Genomic DNA, 6976 nt, shown 5'->3' with positions numbered 1-6976 from the left:
CTATTTATTAAAATATATGTTTTTCCCTCACTGGTTTGGCTCAGTGGATAGAGCGTTGACCTGCAGATTGAAGGGTCCCAGGTTCGATTCCAGTCAAGGGCACATGCCCAGATTGCAGGGTCTATCCCCAGTAGGGGACATGCAGGAGGTAGCCAATCAATAATTCTCTCTCATCATTGATGTTTCAATCTCTCTCTCTTCCTCTTCCTCCCACTCTGAAATCAATAAAAATATTTTTTAAAAATAAAAATAAAATAAAATGTATGTTTCCATGTAGACTGTTCTTGGAAACATGTATTTCATAGTCAGTTTTTGCCAGTGGCTATGGTAGTCATGTGGACATTCAGTTGAATGAAAAATATAAAACCAGTAGATGAGCTATAAAGCATGTTAAAGTCTACTTTATCAAGAAGCGCAGTAAAGGTGGTGTTATAGAAAATAATGCTGAACATAGAGGTGAAGCTGTGGCCTCAGATTTTCATCTAAAATAAAAGTATGTAAATGACCTTAGTAGCAAAGTATAATTTTGTCCATAGGAGTAGTAAAATTCATGATTATTCTTTCAGGAAAACAATAGAAAAAAAATACTTGAAATGATACATATAAAAAAGAATAAATTATGCTAAAGTAATTTATGTTAATCCATGAGATAACTGAGAATTTCTAATTGCATATGGTCCAAAGACTGGATAATTTGTGTCAGATTTCTGGATCTGAGCTTTAAACCCCGTATTCATGGGCAACTCTTCAACCTAGTACAGATGGCTCTTGAAAAAGCTTATCTCCACAGAATTTTTCCAGGACCCTCTTTATGTCCTTGTTCCTCAGACTGTAGATGAAGGGGTTCAGCATGGGTGTGAGCACCGTGTACATCACTGAGGTTGTTACACTTGAGTATGAGCTCTGGGTAGCAGCAGAGCTGAGGTAAACACCTAGGCTTGTTTCATAAAATAAGGAGACAACTGAGAGGTGAGACGTACAGGTAGATAATGCTTTATACTTCCCCTGAGCTGATGGGATTCCACATATGAGGCAATGATCTTAGAGTAAGAGTAAAGAACCCCAGCAAGGGGAACACCACCTAGCAGTATAGTTAAAAATATATCATGGGCCCTAACCGGTTTTGCTCAATGGATAGAGCATCGGCCTGCGGACTCGAGGGTCCCAGGTTCGATTCCGGTCGAAGGCATGTACCTTGGTTGCGGGCACATCCCCAGTGGGGAGTGTGCAGGAGGCAGCTGGTTGATGTTTCTCTCTCATCAATGTTTCTAACTCTCTATCCCTCTCCCTACCTCTCTGTAAAAAAAAAAATCAATAAAATATATATTTAAAAAAATACATCATGGTGTTATTAAGAAAGATGTCAGAACAGGCAAGTTGAGTTCACAGATAAAGTGGGGGATTTCCAAGTCTGAGCTGAAAGACAACCTCAACACCATTAAGCTTTCTAGCAAGGAAACCATGGCACTCATGATCCAGGACACCAGAACCAGCAGTTCACAGAGCCGGGGGTTCATGATGACCATGTAGTACAGAGGGTGGCAGATGGCCACAAACCGGTCATAGGCCATCACAGTCAGGATAAATTTGTCCAAATCTGCAAAGAGGATGGGAAAATACAGCTGGGTGGTGCAGCCTTCATAGGTGATAACATTGCTCCGTGTCTGGAAGTTCACTAGCATCTTTGAGTTGGTGGTGGAGATGAAACAGATGTCAAGGACAGGTTGGAGAGGAAGAAGTACATGAGTGTGTGGAGGTGGGAGTCTGAGCTGACAGCCAGGTTGATAAGCAGGTTTCCAAACACAGTGATCAGATACATGGAGAGGAAAAGCCCAAATATGAGGGACTGCAATTCTGGTTTCTCTGAAATTCCCAAAAGAAGACACTCTGAAATTTGTGTGATTCACTGATTCCATGGGGTAGAGGTGACTACCAGGAAAGATGGAAATAACATGACTGATTTTCACACAAAGTTGCATTTCTCACATATTTGAAATGCGACAAGTCCTATTTTACAGTCAAGATATTAATTTTAATATTTTGTGTATGGATATGGTCCCATTTAGGGGATATCCAATGCCACCCCTGATATGGAATATTTTCCCCAGTCACCTATGTCTCTGAGGGGATCAGGTATTCTAGTTTTATTGATAATAAAACTCATGTTCCTCAGGAACTTAAATCCAGTGCTGACCATGTTTTAGGCACTGTCCATTGAGGAAGAAGGAATGTAAAAGCAAATAATAAAATAAATTATTTCAGATGGGGGCAGGTGGTATGAAGAAAAGCAAACCATGTCTAAAGGAGAGCTCCACATCTAAAGGAAGTTCTATTTTTCGTAGGTGTGTAGGTAGATCTGTAAACAAGGTGACACTTAAACAGAGACCTCAAGTAAGTGAGCAGGGAAAAATTCTGTGATGTCCTAAATTAAATAACAGCGGGGCCAGAAAGTGAGAGATAAAGACAATAGTAATCAACCAGCTAAAAGCTGTGGGCCCACTTACAAAAGACTGCTCACATTTACAAGACTGAATGTAAGTTGAAACTTTGAATCAACTTCTGTAGTGACCACTAGATGCCCCTGCATCCTGCACTGCATGAGCTTTCAGACTGTTGCCTGTAACCAATCAAAAGACGTAAATATTCTTCCTTGTGTACCTATCCTAGAACTTCCCCACTTCACCTTTTCTTGACCCCCATCATTAGCCAATGTAAGTTCTTTTAAAACAGCTTATGTGTTTCTTCCACAAAACATAAAGTGTAAGAGGACAGGGGACATGTCTTTTGCCTCGCTCTGCTGGTGCTGGTTTAGACTTCATGCCCCAGGACCAGGTTTTTTTCTGGCTGGCATTTGGCTCAATAAACCCTATTTTGTTTTTAAAGAAAAGCTTTTGGGGCCTCAAATTTCTTATTTAACACAAGAGAGGAAGGAAGACACATGGCTCTGTGGGAACGTGTGTGCCCTGCAGAGGGACTGGCCAGTGCAAAAGCTTGAGGAAGGTGTTTGTTTCAAACGTTCAAAAAAAGTGAAGCCTGTTTGCAAGGATGAGCATGAGGGAGCGTGATAAGAAGTGGGCGCAGACACAGTTGAGGGGTGAGGTGGTCTGTCTTCTACGGCTGACACCTCAGGCACAGGGACTTCCTTGTACATACTACCACTTTTATTCTTGTTGCCATGGTGTCCTATGAATGGAAATAGAGTCCCTCCTTAGTATTTTCTCTTGATTGAGTTCTGGCCTCATATTGTAAGAGTCACCTTGGAGTGTATGAGTGCAGCTACCCCTGGTCTGAGGGCTGTATGAAGACCGGAACCAGGACCAGAGTGTGCTCACTGGGTGTGTCAAAAAAGACATGAAAACTCAAAGCCCCCAAATAACATAGAAAAGGTGCCACATAAGAAACAGGAGAAAGAAGATAACCTCATCACCTATGAGACCACATAAAAACAAATTGGTCAAATAACTATGGAATAGGTACAGAAAACATGTCTTCTACTGCTTGATAACTTGCACATCCTCCCCAGTCCATGCTTTATAAATCCTGCCCACACCATGACAATTATATCTATTTATACTGAGTCGCTTTCTTTTTAAAAATATTTTTATTGATTTCAGAGAGGAAGGGACAGAAAGAGAGAGAGGAAGACAAACATCAATGATGGACTTTAAGGGAGAGATTAACAACAATACAGTCATAGTAGGAGACTCTAACACTCCTCTGTCATCAGTGGATAGATCTTCCAGACAAAAAATCAAAAAGGAAACAGTGACCTTAAATGACACACTAGGTCAGATGGATTTTATTGATATACCAGAGGCCCAGTGCAGGGATCAGTGGACCTCCGTGCCGCTGCAGCCTGGCCTTACCTGCCATCTCATCAGTCTCCAGCCTGCTGTCTGCATTGATCCTGCACAGCACGAAGTAGTGCACGAAGCGGCAGGCAGCCCAGCCTGCTCCTGCTCATCCCAGCCCTGCTGCACCTACCACCACCACAGCTGCTCAGGTGTACAGGGGGAGTGTCCATGGGCAAGGCTCACACTACGCACTGCCGCAGCTGCGCTCGCCAGCTGTGAGCCCAGCATCTTTCAGCTGAGCAGCGCTCCTGCTGTGTGAGCGCACTGACCCCAGGGATCAGCTCCTCCGTTGAACATCTATCCCCTGATGGCCAGTGCGTGTCATAGCTACTGGCTGGTCATCCAATCGGCTGGTCACTTAGGCTTTTATATATATAGATACAGAACATTCCACCCCAAAGTAGCAGAATACACATTCTTCTCAAGTGCACATGAAACATTCTCAAAGATATACCACATATTAGAACACAATAAAAGTCTCAATAAGTTTAAGAAGAAGCAAAAGAAGTCTCAATAAGTTTAAGAGGATTGAAATTCTACCAACGATCTTCTCTGACCACAATGACATGAAACTAGAAATAAACCATGAAAAAAAAAAAAGCTCAAAGATACTCAAACACATGGAGGCTAAATAGAATATTTCTTTAGAAAGAAAGAAAGAAAGAAAGAAAGAAAGAAAGAAAGAAAGAAAGAAAGAAAGAAAGAAAATACAAAAGATCAATGAAACCAAAAGCTGATTCTTTGAAGGGATAAACAAGGTTGATGAACCTTTAACCAGATTTATCAAGAAGAAAAGAGAGTGGATCCAAATCAGAAATGAAAGAGAAAAGGTAACTAACATAACAGAAATGCAAAGGATTGTAAGAAAATATTATGAACCACTATATGCCAACAAAATAGACAACCTGGGTAAAATCCTAGAAACATGCAATCTCCCAAAGCTTTATCAGGAAGAAGTACAACATTTGAATAGACCAATAATAACTAATGAGATCTAAGCAATAATCAAAAATCTTCCAGCAAACAAAAGTCGTGGACTGGATGGCTTCACAGGTAATTTTTACCAAACATTCAAAGAACTAACACCTATTCTCCCCAAACTATTCCAGAAAATTCAAAAAAAGGGAAGACTCCCAACCTATTTTCACAAAACAAACAATATCCTAATACCAAAACCAGATAAAGGCACACACAAACAGGAAGAAAATTACAGGCCAATATCCTTGATGAACATAGGTGCTAAAATCCTCAACAATATATTAGCAAATTGGATCCAGCATTACATTAAAAGAATCATACACTATGATCAAGTGGGATTTATTCCAGGGATACAAGGTTGGTACAATATATGCAAATAATTAATGTGATATATCACATAAACAAAATGAAAGTTACAAATCACATGATCATAACAATTGACGCAGAAAAAGCACTCAATAAAATCCAGCACCTTTTATGATAAAAACTCTCATCAAAGTGGGAATAGAGGGATCATACCTCAACATAATAAAGGCTATATGTGACACACCTACAGCTAAACATCAGACTCAATGAGCAAAAACTAAAAGCATTTCCCTTAATTGTCACTATTCTGAGCTATCCTCCCTTCTTCCAGAGCCTTTGAATGAACTGTTCCCTGCATGAGGTTACTGGATCCTAGCCAGGATGGCTTACACAGACTGGAATAGAGAGAGTGGTGTCTATAGATTGTAGAATGGTGGACTGGCACTTTCTCTCTTTCCAATGCCTCAGCTACATCTGGCTTTCTGGCAACTCCTCGCCACCATCCCAAGAAGGAGGGGCTAAAACATTTAAAAATTCAGCCCTGCTTGTAACTCCAATATTTCAGACTACCCCCACTGGGAGAGGCCTCACCTTGGCTCTAACCAGTCCAAATTTCCAAGTCCCCTGTACCACCAGATCTAGCCACACAGGCACAGACTTCAAGCCCAGAGCCGTTCCTCCCTGCTTCGGGTCCCAGCAGGGCAGGGCAGTATCAGCTATTCTGCAGATGGGGGAAGAGGCGCCTTCCCTGTGCTTGAGGTGGGCAGGACCAATCCTGTTTCCCTGGATCACACTGTCCAATCCCCATCCTACTCTCTGCTAAAAGTTCTTCTAGAGAATAAAGGGTCCCTCAGTTTCACTGGTGGGTGTACTGGTCAAACCTCTCCACCATCCCTGAGTTCTGCCACATGACCCCTACCACAGACACAGATAGGGGCAAACATCCCAGGCTGGTGTAACAAAGCAATTGCTCTTTGCCTGCAATAGTGCAGTCTGGGTCTCCCACAGCCTGATCACCACTAATTCCCACAGCCCGATGCAAAATGGGCTCCCCTTTCCTTCTCTGCTCTCTAATTGGGGATCCCTGCACAGGGCTGGGACCCCATGTTCCCGGGGACGTGGGCTGTACTGCTGCACCTTCCCTCTGGCTGGGAAGTCAATGCCACTGCACAAGTTGGCTTACCTTCTCTGAGTCTCCTCCTTTAACCCTCTCCTCGCTCCCCATTCACAATATTTCAGATCAGCGATACTTCAACTGGTATTTCAAGCTGAATGTTCTGCAGTTTAGCCACAAGTCTGGACCAGTGCTGAAAGCAAGCAGATGGAGCTTCCTGCTACTCTGCAGCTGTCTTGGAATCCTCAAGAAGTGACATTTGAACAAAGACCAGAAAGAGGTAAGACAAGCAAGGTGTGGATATCTGGGGGAGGAAGGGCAGAGCATGCAGAGGGAACAGTCCATGCAAAGGCTCTGAGGTGGGAACATGTCTGAAATGTTGAGGAACAGTGAGGAGGCCTAAGTGGCTGGAACAGAGTATGTGAGGACAGCAGAAGATAATGAGGGCAGAATGGGGACAAGGCAGAGTGTTCAGGGCCATGTGACAGGACTTGGGCTTTTGCTCTGAGTGAGGTGGGAGCCATAGAGGGTTCTTGAGAAGACAAGGAATGGTCCCTGTCTTAGGTGCTCACAGGCGCCCTCTGGCTGCTGTGGAGAGTGAGGGTGGAAGTGGGGGACAGGGAGGTTATTGCACTGGTCCGGGTGAATGATGATGGGGGCTGGATGCAGGAAGTTACCCAGAGTCTACATTCCTACCCCAGTGTGGTAGAGAATATCAGGATCC

The 6976-nt window shown here is 43.0% G+C and overlaps 1 pseudogene; it reads right to left on the bottom strand.

Moving 5' to 3' along the window:
* Positions 1 to 747: 747 nt before the first annotated feature.
* On the bottom strand, positions 748 to 3873 carry LOC139011468 (olfactory receptor 7A10-like; annotated as a pseudogene).
* Positions 3874 to 6976: the final 3103 nt, after the last annotated feature.

The sequence above is a fragment of the Myotis yumanensis genome, unplaced genomic scaffold (assembly GCF_028538775.1).
Source record: "Myotis yumanensis isolate MYYU_CA2020_CCGP unplaced genomic scaffold, mMyoYum1.0.hap1 SCAF_5, whole genome shotgun sequence".
Taxonomy (NCBI): domain Eukaryota; kingdom Metazoa; phylum Chordata; class Mammalia; order Chiroptera; family Vespertilionidae; genus Myotis; species Myotis yumanensis.
Note: the sequence above shows the minus strand (reverse complement) of the source record. Positions and strands in the feature narration are given on the sequence as shown.